The following is a 15175-nucleotide window of genomic DNA, read 5'->3' on the forward strand; positions in this document are numbered from 1 at the left end:
GTGCGCCTAGGACGTTGCACATGCCTTCATGAAGCCGTGAATTGTGCGAGGCTTCTTGAGGAGCCTAAACATTTCGTCTATTTAAACACATTATCCCACATGGACCATTCTATGAATTAGTGTACAATTGCCACGTAGCAGATTTAGTGTAGTCTTCATTTGTCCTATTCGTCACGATAAAAGAAATCGAATTCGCGTCCTACTCATTTTTTGGAGCTGAAGGCGTAAGCCGCACTAAGCACTACGCATTAGCTTATCGTGGGTAGGAGCACTGCTGTCCGATATGCAAACAATCGCAGCTCGATCACTAGCGCGCACTAAAGAGCATATTTTCGTGCCGTTTAACAATATATCTATCAATACATCTATAGAATTTAAGAAGAAAGTGATGCACAGGAATAATATTGTACAGTTAGAAAACACGCGTGAAGCGCTTCCACGGCAGCAATAGAGAACCGCCATAATGCCAAAGTAACTAAAAGGGTTCCTAATTAGGCGAACTACCTTTATCGCCTCAGCATAAAAGAACGGCACCGATCTTTAATGGCAGAGAAAGAGTTTTGGAATGTATGCGAAAACGCCTGGACGATGCTGGGTAATCTTTTCGGATGTGCTCATAGAGCTCATTAGGCTTTTCTGGCGATCTTTTGCTGGAAATGACACAATGAATTGTACACGCTTGAGTGACCTCATAGACAAAAATCACACCTTGCAATCGATAGAGAGGAAAAGACGTTCTCGTCAATTGCAAAGCGGTCTCAACTGTGACGTAGAAAACGTCCGAAGGCGCCACCCTCAAAAGTGCAATTATTCAAATGTCGCGGCCCCCGTTGCCAGGATTTGATCCCGTGACCTCGTGCTTAGCAGCGTAACACCATAGCCACTAAACAACCATGGAGGGTTTAACGTGCTGCGAAAAGACACACCGAGATCAGTTATTGAAACAACCCGGGTTAACACCACACGATCAACAGAATAAGGCAAGACGATATTATGGGCTTTACGCGAATAAGCCAAAATTCTGGTTTGAGATGAATTTAGAGTCAGCCTAATTGGCAACTTTCAGAGGAGCATAGGTCGGGCTGCAGAGAGCGGCGATCCTCAATACTGTGTGTCTCCTGAAATAGTTTGAAGTCGTCAGTGTAAACAAGAAATGAAGACATCTGGATTGCGGAAAAAATGTCATTGATGGAAATTAAGAAAAAAAGCGGAGCTAACACCGAGCCATGGACACGCCACTGGATACAGCATAGACAAAAGAAGATAGTTCGTTGGCGCTCACGAAAGAGGACCTAATGAGGAGACAGCTTCGTATAGTAGAGCTACAATAGCAGCTTACACTAATCAATCAATCAATTATTCAATCAATCAATCATTTATTGTTCCCAGGAACAACCACGCGGTCCGAGTGCTGGCACACGCATGCACAAAAAAGAAAACGGCAGGGGAATATCAGTAAAACAAAATAATCTTGAAAAGAAGAGTGTACATACAACAAAGGCGCAAAATGAATACACAAGAGAAAGGAGGAGAAGGGCAGTTGAACAATTTGTGAAACTATGACAGAAGAACGCAACGCTCGGTAATGAACAAATTTTAAAATTAAATTATGGGGTTTTACGTGGCAAAACCACGATCTGATTATGAGGTACGCCGTAGTGGGGGACTCCGGAAATTTGGACCACCTGGGGTTCTTTAACGAGCACCTAAATCTAAGCACACGGGTGTTTTCGCATTTCGCACCCATCGAAATGCGGCCGCCGTGGCCGGGATTCGATCCCGCGACATCGTGCTCAGCAGCCCAACACCGTAGCCATAGAGCAACCACGGCGGGTTCGGAAATGAACAAAGACCGAGAGTTGTCAAAAATATAAAGGTCATGAAAGTGGCCGTTATAGAGACTCTGTATTCCGTGGACGGTTGAGTGCTGGTGATGACAGGCAGGAACATGGAAATTTCTATGTTATCTGGTGATCTTGTGCGGAATACGAAACATGATAGAACTGAGGAGTTCGGTATACATGAGGATACCATGAAGGAGTTTGAAAAGAAACTGATGGTCAGCACGATTACGTAGTCAGCCACGTAAGCGTAAAGACAATAAATGCTTCCAACAATAAATGCTTCCAACAATGCAAGAGCAATTTCCAGCATCCGTGTTACCAACGCGGTGATGATATATGCTTAGAAAATTTTTTCTAGGCACGATCTGTAATGTCACTAATGGAAATAGAAATGGCGTTCCGGTTGATCGACGCGTAATCGAGCTGAAAAAGACAGATTGTTGTGTACTGCTTGCGGGACGGTGTAAAATAATTGAATTCTCTCGATAGTCCAAAATAAATGACCAAAAAAGAAGGAGACTTGAATTTTAAGCAGTGCATATACGATAGATTACTACTACACCAAACTGCTCACGCGACAATAATAGAACTTGCAGATTCCCGCGAGGAGTGCCGTAGTAACAGCCACATCTAGCTCATTACTACGCGATTTTGGGCCATTTTGGACCCGCAATTTGGTCGCATAATATGAGTTGCTAATCGTGACGTGCCAATCTAATAAATTAGGCCACGGCTTTGGGCCTTTTTTCTCCTTTTTGTATTTACTTTTCTTTTCTTTTTTACTGTTTCTTATTTCTGTCTTGGCTTATGGCTTATGTCTGTTCCACCCAAGCAAACGTCTGACCGCACAGCGTCTGACCAGCACCGTCGATGATGACGCTGCACCATGTGCATAGGGTCACGTCAGACATTCCACATGGTCATTATTGTTCGTTAGGTTTTTTGTGTTTCTATTTGTTCCTTTGTCTTTTTCATCATTTGGCAATGCAACAGTTTTATGCGCCTTCGAGAAACAAGTACACAATTGAAACGTTCTACAAGGAGATCCTACAAAGTACAGCGTAATAAGTTTGCGAATCCTCTTCTTCCTCTTTACGTCTTCGCAGCCGAACACGCGGTGTGGCACGATGATAAAGAAGCGCTCTCGCGTGTCCTCGCGCAGCTGGTGCTCGTTCATCGAATCGCCATTTTGAAGCCCTCCCTGTTTGTCTGGGGTCACCCGCCATCACTGCAGACGGAAACCAAGATTACCATGGCCAGAGGGTCCGCAACGCCTGAACATCGCCCAGTCGCAAGACGTGCCGCCGTTGCCGGAGCCGCTGCCAAGATACACGAGGAACGAAGACGTCCGGCACGTCTTCATGTCAAACTGGGAGAACCCGGAGCTTCTGCGCTGCGTCCTATCCAAAAACTACCTGTGCAGAGCCACCAAAGGCTACCTCGGCGTTCTCGGCAACGAAAAACATCCCCGTTGGCGCCTCAACGTCGAGTACACGCAGCGCAACTAGCTACGGGAATCCGGTTCACCGCATTCATCGAGGCTCGTTCACGTGAGGGCGGCCAGATGCTGCATCTGTGGATCATGCTTCTCAAGCCAAATGAGCAGCGGCTTCCTCGACAACCTGAACGCTCACCGCATCACCAAAGAACTGAAGCACCGAAAAACATCCTGGACGCACTGCAGCTTTTGGAACGCACCCAACCATCCAGCGAATTGCTGCGACCCTTACAACAGCCGGTGCGCTCGGCTTGGTTCGCAGCGACTTACACCAACCCGAAGCTTGATGTAAGCTTCACCGCGTCCACATGCCGAATTGACGTGACTCTTTGCCGTTCGCTGCCTGCGATGCACGGTTGCCTTTCATGCAACGCGAACGCTCATCGATTCGTGGCGTTGCTGAGCAGCTCACCTCCGTTTGAGCCAAGACCGCCTCGCAAATCAATGCACTCCAAGCCGCCAGCGCGACTGTGTTGCTGCAGCACACCTGCACCTCTTGCCTTTCCTGCTGCTGACATCAGATCCTCCTCCCTGTGCGACACTTGCTTGGGCGTCGCGCTGGTCCGTGCTGCAGCATTTGCGCTCCTCCAGGATGACGTAGAGAGTGCGCAGGTGAGCAATGGCGACGCTGTTCAGGCCCTCCCAGTGATTGCACTTCTGGCCCAGCAGTTCGGTCAGCTGGGCAAACATCTGCAGCTGGCCCTGGGACTCGACCTGCTCAACCAGCGGGCTTCAAGGGAAGCATCTTTCCATCAACCGCCTTCAAGCAACCAGCCATAGAGGCCTCTGCAAGAGCGTCCTGGCTGCATTCCAACTAATTGCGCCGTCGCTCATAATGCAAAGCCTCGAGCTTTTCCATGGCAGGGTGGCAGAATACGCGGAGCAGCATGACGGTAAAAGGCGGAACGCAGTAACTCAGCCATATGCAGCAGACGTCAACCAGGAATAAGAGGAGAGGTTGAATGCTGTAACGCAGCCATATGCAGCAGACGTCAACCAGGAAGAGGAGGAAAGGTTGAATGCAGCAACACAGCCGTAGGCAGCGGGCGTCAACCATGAAGAACACGACATCCTGAATGTAGTCACGTAGTCATTCATTGACGAAGCGCAGGAAGACGACAGGGGGAAGACTCCGTGTGGGCTCCAACGCAACCAGAGGAAACACGCCGGTGCCCGTGTCGGGTGGGAAGTAGTTGGCCCGCCGCTCATTGTGCTGTAGCTCGAGGACTTCGTCGTGCCGTCTTTCGTTGCGTGGGCACCACGACGATTGCGTTTGCATAGTAGAGGCTCCTGCAGCGGCTGCGACAGCCTGTGCTTGGACAAGTTGAAGTCGAGAAGGCATGAAGATTCCGCATAAATTTACGTCGGAACGTAGTGAGAAGTTTTCGTCGTGAAACACTTCTTCGGTTTATTAGCAAGTTCCCACGAGAACTACTGGTGTATTAGTCTAGTGGCCGTGTTTAAACTTTCTTATAGTAATTTATTTGACCTTATCGACGCAATAAAAAAACGAAATAAATTCACGCGCCGGTCTAGGGGATGACTTTTCATGCTGAACGCGTTACTCGCAGTAAGCACAACGGCCTGCCGTATGGATGAAACCATCATTCCTGTCTGCCATGGCCAACACCGCCGCTCGATCATTTGCGCGCACTGAAGAGCACATATTAGAGCCTTTGGAACAGAAGGCTTCTTTATTTTTGTTTGTACGCAGATATTACTCAAAGCAATATGCTGCGCATAGAGTTACCCGATTATATGCGCATTCATCATAGTGGGTACCATGCTTGAAGGCTCATCATCATCAGAGTATGATCACCATCAACATAAACAGGATGAATAGGTGCGCGCTTAAGAAACACGCCTGAAAATTGTCTACAGTACCAATGGAACAACACCGTAATGACACTATATCTAAAATAATTGTCTGCTTATGTAATTAACGAATATTGATTAGCGGCGGCACTAAGAAGAAATGCGACAATATCGCAGCAAAGCTCTTAGAGCGACTATAACCCCTCGATAATGTTATATGCATGTTCTCACATTGTCATGAAAAACATAGTCATTCGGCGAGTTTACAGTTAAGGGAAACGGGGGCAAATTAGCGGTACTTTGCAGTCAAATTCTGAAGTGTGTTGATTAGTTAAGGGCTAAGTAAAATGTGTGAAACCCTCGTTTTCTCCATGCTTAGAGGCGTTATATGAAATGCTTAAAAACTTTACACACCGCCCTGGAAGAACCTAAAGCGGAAGCAACGTTATTTCACGAAATTCCTGACAGGTTTCCCTAATGGCCTGAAAGAACTGAGCGTGCCCCAAAGTTAAAATTAAGGGGTATTCTTATGAAGGATGTGTGGGCTAAATTTCCAGAAAGTCAGTTAAAGATGGGCTTGATTTAAGTTCTTGATTTAAGTCCTCAGAAGTGTTTTACGGCCATTGTCCATAACATTCTTTAGTCCTTGGGGAACTGTACGCGACAATGTGTCCATATTGTTACGCGAAGGACGAGTCAAATAAACGAGAAACTATTCACAGATTATATTTACAACAGCGATTGCAGCGCTGACCAGTTGGATTCACAGCTCGAGCCCATTTCGTAATTCCTCCTCTTTGCTCGAGTATCTGCGCCCGCGCGCCTCGTTGAAACGACCAAATACAACAGGCGTGTAGGCATAATCCCACAGCTGCAGAAACGACGTCTCGGAGCGTCTAAAAGTCATCACTGAGAGGGTAATACTTCTTCAGTCGTGTAATGTGCGCAATATCACTTGACTGGGAAGCAGATGGGGCGTCAGGGGCGATTTCGTAGGTGACTGGAGTCACGGCACGAAGCACTCGGCATGGGCCTGTGTAGTGAGACAGCAGTTTTTCTGACAGGCCGACCTGACGCGACGGAGACAACAGCAGCATGAAAGAACCAGGCGGGAAGTGCACGTCTCGGTATCACCGGTCGTACAAACGCCTTTGACTCTAATGGAAGTTCAGAAGGCGGTCACGGATAATTTCCCTTGCGTGGGCGGCGCGGGTGATATCGATTCTTTGGAAATGAGGGTGATGCTGGTGCTGATTAGTGGATAAAGTTGAACGTTTTTGGTATCCCAAAATTGTTGCAAATGTTTATAGAATACCCGTTTTCTGCCAACATTCATGGGTTATACGAGATTTACAGCAGGCTTCCCCGAAGTCCTTGGTAAAACTAACAAACCACGTTGTAAGAGGCAGGCAATGGGTGAAGTGTAGACGAAGTTCAAATATGTAGAATAAATACGGTCAAAATAAACAAAAAAAAAGTGGGAAGAATGCAATGACTTAAGTGCATGCGCAGTTTTCTGTGCATAAAATACAGCCTTTGTCAATAATATACCTTCTGGAATTGTTTGAAAGCGTTGTATACAGCCGCTATCCGCTATGGTTCACTGCGTTCCTAAAGAACTCTACCGTACAACAAGTTTACATTTATTGAAAATGGGCTGCATATTAAGTTATTGCTGGGCGAAACGTTTCCCGTTTAATTATGAGTTTTGCAAGTAACTCTCCTTATCTCCATATATTCACGCATCATAAGGCGTTCATAGCAGGTTTCCCTTTGTCGGACGAATCACTTTGTTTACGTTTCGTGGAAATATGGACCAGGTTTAATGGGTGATAAGTAAACGCTGTTCAAAGTGTGTCGTTTAATAACGGCGTTTTCAGTAAAGTACTTATGCAGTGTTGCTGGGCGCTACGAGGGTGTTTAATGAATGGCGTATAATTTGTACATACTGTACTGGCAGAAACATGACAGCCACCGCAATAAGGTTTGGCGTAGGGGGAGGGGGCACTACGTCTTTTGTTTAGGAGAACTTAGAGGTGTGTTTGTGATGTAGGGCCGTTGCTAAACATTTGTTAACTAAATGTTTCCTACGGGCAAATCGTTTCATACGGGAAATACGGGGAAACTTTTTTATACGTGTGAATCAAGCGACGTATTCTGAAACGACTCCCTTCGGCGATAATATCGCCTCGGCGACAATATCGCCATCAAGTGAGCGCTGATTGATTGGTTGAGCAAAAGTGTATGACGTCATTCTCAACCACTTCAGTGCTAATTTCACTTCACACAGTATCAATGTTGGCGTCACAACGATACCTACATCTTTCTCCAAGCGACATCTTCCAAGACCAGAACGAATTTTTCTTCAAAAGCGAGGCTTTCTTTCGAGGAACCCGGTTGGGTTTTCATTGTAGCAATTGCTACATTTGGCTGGATGTCTCAGTTTCCCTTTAAGAGTAATACCTCATGCAATCTTTTCGTCGTCCGTTGCAGGCATCATCATCTTGTTGGAGGCGTCAACCATCATGAATCCTTGAACAAGCAAGAAGTAGCCAGAGAGGTCTGTACTTCTCTCCAGTGTGGATCGCATCTCGGGTTGGAGACATCTATTCCGTAAAGCTGCAGTCGGTGTTATCATTGTCTTGCCGTCAACGTCGTCCGTGGCGTTGTTAACGTCACGTTGTGGTGGTTTGGCCGCCGTCATTGTACGGGCGTCATTCGCGTCTCTTCGTGGTCGTTCGTCGTTGGAGTGTTCCTCTTCGTCGTCTTTTTTTTTTTCTACGTGCAGCGCCAACGATTTTCGTTTTAGTGGCCCTACAACATTACTTTGTGACACTGGTCGACCTGCATAGCACGCACGCCTTGAGGCCTCAAGTATAGGAGAGGCAGAGACCAAGTTGAATGCACAGAAAGACAACGCGTAATAATGACTTTGTTTTCACAGGATAGACTGATACCCAAGCTCATCAACAGTTTAAAAATAAATAAATAAATATAAAAAGGTGGGGCGCGAGTATTATCTAGCGCACACTAAAGCACACCGCAACATCCAGGCTCCACAACGGTTTGTGACTACAAAGTGTCGTGCATTGACAAAGCGTTTCGCCAGCACATGTTGGTGTCAGCACAGGTTCGGATAGAATTACGTCATAGATGCCACATAATATCTTTGTTTGTTAGCTTGCTATAGCATGTTCGGTTATTCCTTTCATTCTAATCATATGATGGTACAAAAATTTTGTTAGTCTTAAAAGAAACTAACATCATCAAGAAACTGAAAAAGTTATGCAGCTTTCTTACCATACTTACGAAGCTTCTTCTTTTTGTTTACTTCTTCACAGCCAAGACAACAAAAATATTTGCTTGAAATTTTAAGATGCTATAGCATGAAAATTAATACTAACGATTAGAATTCATTTATTGTCTCAATCTTAAGTAAGAAAATCCCATTAGAGTATCCATCATTTTTCTTGCCACTGCCGCCCGATTCATGGTCAATTCCCCGTAGTGGGCTGTGCTATTTCTATAGGCACCAAACCAAAACCAAACCAAGCACCAGGCGTTACGCGATGAGAAAGAAATTTTCCCGGCCGTCATCGTGCAGTGGATGCTCGTTCATTTTATCGCCATTTTCCAGCACCAGCAACAGTTCAAGTCGATCAAGAAGGTCACCCTGATTCACTGAGGTTGCACGCGATCAATAGCGGCAGAAGTCAACCTCGCGATGGCCAGAGGATCCACAGCGCCTGAACATCACCGAATAGCAAGCTGTCTCGGTGTTGTCAAAGCCGCTCCACAGATGCACGAAGAACGAGAACGTTCGACGCCTCTTCGGAGCAAGCCAGGATTCCCTGGAGCGTCTGCGCAGGGTCTTAATAGACATTCACTCGTCCAGACCCACCGAGGACTACTTCGGCGCTCTCAGCAGCGGAGACGGTCTCCGTCAGCGCATCACAAACGTGTTGACGCAGCGCAAGGAGCTATGGGAAAATTCGCCACGATCTTCGAGTCCAGTGCCAGTGACGGCGACCGACAGTTGCCGATGTGGATCATGCTTCTCAAGTCGGCTGAGCGGCGCCTTCCTCGAGAACAAGAACCGCCTCGCCAGCGTATCACAAGCGTGCTGTAGCCCGGACCAGCATACTTCACACTCCTCAGCTCCACTCTAACTGTCCAACCTCTGCCGCATTTACGACAAGGCGTCTACCGGGCTTGATCTGCAGCGACTTCGAGCAATCCGCAGCTTTTTTGGAGCTTCTTTGCGCCCGGATGCCAAAAGGACGTCCCTGGTTGCCGTTCGCTGCCGACGAAGCTCAGTCGCCTGACGATGCGGGCGAACGCACCAGCATTCGTAGCGTAGAGGCGGCGCAGGTGACCAATGCCGACGCTGTTGAGGCCCTCCCACTGGTTACACTTGTGGCCCAGGAGCCCGGCCAATTGGGCGAACATATAGTGCTGGCTTGGGGTCTCAGCTTGTTCATTGAGATTCAACGGAACTATCTCTGCAGCCACCACCTCCAAGGCGCCTGGCTGCTTGCAACGGTCCAGTTTCTCTGTATTTTTTATGGTGCCGGCGCTGTAGTCCTGCAGCAGCTTAGTAGTCTTGGCAACCTGCTGCTTTCTATTCTTGTTGACCAGGCAGGAGCGGACGACGGTTTCTTAGTCCCAAATGTGGCTGATGATCTTTGCGCGCACTCTGTATATTTTCTGCGCTGCGTCAACGTAGTGCTCCGTCCTGCCGCCGTCGTTGGGTGTACCCATGTCTGCTCAAGGCGACACAACGGGTGCTGAATACTCTGCATCCAACAGCGACCTGCAGCTGGTAGTGTGGATTCTGATTCTCAAGATGGTGCTGTTTGAGTGCAACGGATAGTCACGGTATTTTTTGTGTGGCATGATTTCCTGCTGCGGAGGCTGGTGGAGTGACCGGGACAGGCCTGCGGTTAGATTAGTCGACGCAGTGGTGGCCTCAGGCATTGCGCATTCCTTCATGACACCGTGTTATGCCTAAGCACTCATCTTGATCATAAACATTTTCTATATTGTTTAGGATTGGCCCACACATTTCATTGCTACGTAAGCGCAATCGTTGCATAGCACCTTCAAAATAGACATTCATTACGTTTATTTGACACAATAAAAGAAATCAGATTTGACGCTGAAGGCCCGGAGATATCATTTTACGCTGACCGCGTGACTCTCAGTAACCACGACGCCTTAACTTATCGCTTACGTCATCGTTGTTGTCTGGTATGAGAGCCACCGCCAATCGATCACTTGCGCACAATAAGGTATAGGAAAAGAAAAATGACAATAGAAAAATGTGACGCACATGGAATCGGTGTATGGTTAGGAAACACGCAAGGAGCGTCTATGGTAGGAATAGAACAGCCGTAGTGGCAAAGTATCTAGAAGAGTCGTTTCATTAGGTGACGAGAATTAACTTTTTAATTAACATCTATGATCTTACGTGCCAAGACTACGGTCTGTTTATGAGACACGCCGTAGTTAGTGATTCCGGATTAATTTTGACCACAGGTTGTTTGTTCGCCGCGCAGCTAAATCTAAGTCGACGAGCGTTCTTGCACTTCGCCCCCACCGAACTGTGACAGCCGCGGCCCAGAATCAAACCCCTACTAGACCTTACGTACCAGCGCAGCGCCATAAAGCTAACGCAGCGGGTGGCGAAACAAAATGAAATCCGGCAAATATTTTCTTTCTAATTACAACCCGCCGTGGTTACTCAATGGCTATGGTGTTGGGCTGCTGAGCACGATGTCGCGGGATCGAATCCCGGCCACGGCGGCCGCATTTCGACGGGGGTGAAAGGATAAAACACTCGTGTACTTAGATTTATGTGCACGTTAAAGAGCCCCACGTGGTCCAAAATTCCGGAGTCTCCCACTACGGCGTGCTTAATGATCAGATCGTGGTTTTGGCATGTAAAACCTCATTATTTAACTTAATTTTTTTCTAATGACAGAGCCATAAATAGAGTAGGTATCCCAAAGCGCCCCAATGAGGATGAGGTTATCATCTTCGGATGTTTTCATGCACCGTGTGAATAACAGAATGGCTTTGAAGCCAAACAAACATTTTATAGCCATTTTTACTAACCCTACAAAAACTACAAATGTGCCGGCGACCGGCTTTGTTCTCTACAGAATTACGCAGTGAAATAACTGTCAATATTGCAATAAATATCCGTCTTCAAGGGTATATAATGATTTTATAGAGAAGCTTTATTTGTCTAACTCCCTGTGATTAGGCCTGTCGACGCCTTGTGCCTCGACGAGCAGAAGCTGCTGGTTGGGAAACAGTTCCCCAGGACCGCAGCCGCCCGATTGGCTTCGACCGCATGCCTATAAAGACCGAATAACACCTTTGCCTTCTTCCCTCGAGCAAGGCAGCTCTTTGTGACGCTTGGCACATGAATTGTTTCGCACAGCAACAATGCACGCATAAAATTAATTGTGGGGTCTTACGTCCCAAAACTCCGTAGTGAGTTACGACGGAAGCCGCAGTGGAGAGAGCCGTCGTCTTTTTGTTTACTTCTTGAGAGCCGAGCACGAAGCGATGCACAATGAGAAAGAAGTGCTTCCGCGCATCCTCTTGCAGTTATTGTTCGTTCATTGGATCGCCATTTTCCAGAAGCAGCTTCAGTTCTATTCGCACAAGAAGGTCACCCTGAGTCACTGGGGTCGCACGCGATCAAAACCGACAGAAGGCAACATCCCGACGGCCAGAGGATCCCCAGCGCGTGAACATCGCCGAATGGCGAGACGCGTCGGCGTTACCGCAGCCGCTGCCCAGGAACAGGGGAAACGAGAACGTCAGACGCCTCTTCGTGACAAGCCGCGAGACCCTGGAGCTTCGCCGCTGGGTCCTATAACTATACATCTCCCCATCCAGAGCCACCGAGGACTATATCGGCGTTCTCGGAATCGAAGACGATCCCCGTCAGCGCATTGTCATCGTACTTACGCAGCGCAACTTCCAATGGGAATCCTGTTTACTGTGTTCGACGAAGTCACTGCCATACACCGCGACGAGCAGCTGCATCGGTCCATCCTGCTACCAGAGGTGTCTGTGTTGCACTTTTCTCGGCAACAAAAACAACGTGCGTTAGCGCATGACCAACGCTCTGACGCAGGTGATTTAGCTACAGGAATCCTGTTCGCTTCCTTCGTCGAGGCCGCGTCTAGTGACGGCAACCACAAGCAGCAGCTTTGGATTCTGCTTCTCTCGACCCGTGAGCGGCGCCTTCCTCGGCAGCAACGACGATCTGTGTCAGTGCATCACCAACGTGCTCACACACAGACCAGCATGTTTGATGCTCCGAAGCTGTCGGAACGCACCATGCCATGGGGCCAAGCTCTCCTGCGGCCCTTACAACGGGCCGTGTGCGCGACTTGGTCCTCAGCTAGTTGCATCAACCCGCAGCTTTTTGTGAGCTTCTCTGCGCCCAAATGCCGAAATGACATGACTGGTTGCCGTTCGCTACCACCGACGCACGGTAGTCTTTCGTTGAGTGCCAACACCTCAGGATTCATAGACATGCTGTGCAGTTCACCTCCGCTTACGTCAAGGCCACCTGAAAGGTCATCCCACAGCAAGCTGTGGCACCGGCTGCTTTCCTGCAGAGCACCTCAACCTTCTCCCTTTCCTGCTGCTGTCACCGGCGCCTGTTGCCTTTTAGACAAGAGCTGCTTAGAAATCACCATGGTCCATGCTAGACCAGTTGCGAACCTCAAGGATGACGCAGTAGCTGCGAAAGTGCAGGATCGCGGAACTGTTGACACCCTCCCAGGAGTTGCTCTCCTTAATCAGGAGATAGGCGCACTGGGACAACATCTGCGGCTGGCCGTGTACATCAACCTGCTCAACCAGTGGCTTCAACGGAACAGTCACTGCATCCACCTCCTCCAAAGAGCCTGCCACCGAGGTCTCTGCAACGACGTCCTGGCCGCACTCGAACTTTCGCCGCCGCTCATTATGCAGAGCCCGGAGCTTTTCTTTGGCAAGATGGCAGAACACGCGGAGCAATATTACGGTAAAAGATCGAATGCAGTAACACCGCCGTATGCAGGAGACGTCAACGAGGATGAACAGGACAGGCTGAATGCAATCACGCAGTCCTTCAACGACGAAGTTGAGGAAGACGCCGCAAAAAAGTGCATGTGTGCTCCCACGCGCCCGGAAGAAATACACCGGTGTCTCCTGTCCGATCCGTCCGAGGTCAGCTTCGTCCTATGGAAAGCGTCCAAGCCATGGTGCAACAGCGATGCCGGCGACGAGTACGACGAGCAGTGGTGCGCTCCAACCCAGATGCACGACCCTCCACCCCCGAAAGTGCATGCTTTTCTGAATTACAGGAGAGAGTCGGCCAAGGGCAAAATGGCGGAAAAGGGCAACATCGTCGACAAGACACCGCCGCTATCGCCAAAAACTAAAACCGACGAGACTCCACCACCTTCCTACGGCTTTGTTCCGGAGAGCGAGTCGGAAGCTAATGACGACGAGGCGAGTAAGACCACAGCCTAACACTCGCCGTCCCTTCTGGATATAGCCAGAATGATCAGCTCACCCGTCATCAGAAGCGTCGGAAGGATGTCCAACAAGCAACTGAGGAGGGGAACGAGTCTGAAGAAGCCCACATGTGACACGTTCCTAGGACTTCCCGGTGAGGAGAGTGATGCTGAGGCATAATTGATGCAGCAGCAGCACCAGGAAGCTTCCTCGCATTCAAAGGCTTCAAAGAAACTAACTTACCTCGAAGAAGCCGATGACGACAAATATTTCGGCTCAAGTTCTCCAGGTATTTATCTTGCTGAGCCCATGGTGAGTGAGGCTCAACAAACTACCGAGCACTCAAGCATCATAACCTTTTGCGGCCCACCGAAGGTACCTGTGGAGCCGCAAGAATGCATTGACGCAAATAAAAGAAACGTTACTACTGAAGACGGTGACGCACCCCTACTTCATATGACCGATGTTACGGACCTTCACTGCTACTGCTACTGATAATGAAGATAGTTCTGCTCATAATTATACTCTCAAAGAAGGAAGAGAGGCTGATGAAACCTGCACAAGCAGCGAAGTGCCGGCAGACACTCGCAAGACATCTGGCGCTGCGATACTTTTCGAACAAGCTTGCAGCCGCGAGGTGGCACACCCTTGAACAGGCCAGGAAACATCCCATCCTCTTCGGCAAGTGTGTAGTAGTAGCATCGCGGTGACACGGCCGGGGATAAGGCTTAACGCGACTGGCGTAACTGCCGCATGCTGGTGCGGATGTGCCCCATCCGTCTCACAATTGTGCCCCATATGGACATGTGCCCCATCTGGACATGGACATGTTCTCGAAAATCATTGCTCCAGAAATAACGCATCACAATTGTCGAACGAAACAAAGACTCAAGCTCAGGCATTTCTAAATCACGAAATAAGGTACCCGTGGTTTGGTTGTACGCAACACTTTTAGTATGCCTTTTAATAGGGCGTCAATTTTATGTTTCCAAAATCCACTGCAATTAAAAAAAAGAGCAAATGCCGTACCTCACATGCGAGTAACCTAAAGCATGCACTATCATTTTTTTTAATCTTGGTAGGTGCATAACTCCATATACGGTAAAGGACAAAGGCAACATTACGTAATCGCGCACAAATTCAAGCCATTTGAATATTCCAAGACAAGTGAGTCTCAAAGTAGAATCCAAGGTACTTGACACTATCCGCATAATGTAGTGGGGCGCAAACACAGTCTAAGCAATCACTATCCTTCACATGTCACATCATCTCCACTTCACCAAGCATTATCTCAACTTCGCCTGCCATATTTTTTTATTTTTTTATTGATTTATTTTCAAATACTGTTGGCCGTCTTGGCTGTATCAGGGTGGGTACAACAGGTTTGCACATACCGTAAAATATGTAAACACCTTACAAGCGTAAATAGGACATGAATCAATTAATGTTGAAAATACAATGCAATGACCACCACAACAAATAAACAAAC

At 48.1% G+C, this 15175-nt stretch overlaps 1 protein-coding gene and 1 long non-coding RNA gene across 2 annotated transcripts in view; both read right to left on the reverse strand.

Moving 5' to 3' along the window:
* The window catches only part of LOC119460871 (alpha-L-iduronidase), a 284651-nt gene that overhangs the window by 98430 nt on the left and 171046 nt on the right, over positions 1–15175 (reverse strand). The gene's annotated exons all lie outside the window — the stretch shown is intronic.
* The window catches only part of LOC125945221 (uncharacterized), a 185921-nt gene that overhangs the window by 62012 nt on the left and 108734 nt on the right, over positions 1–15175 (reverse strand). The window contains exon 2 of the long non-coding RNA XR_007466704.1: positions 3260–3775. This is a non-coding gene — a long non-coding RNA (uncharacterized LOC125945221). The remainder of the gene's footprint in view (positions 1–3259; positions 3776–15175) is intronic.

The sequence above is a fragment of the Dermacentor silvarum genome, chromosome 1 (assembly GCF_013339745.2).
Source record: "Dermacentor silvarum isolate Dsil-2018 chromosome 1, BIME_Dsil_1.4, whole genome shotgun sequence".
In the NCBI taxonomy this organism is placed as follows: Eukaryota; Metazoa; Arthropoda; class Arachnida; order Ixodida; family Ixodidae; genus Dermacentor; species Dermacentor silvarum.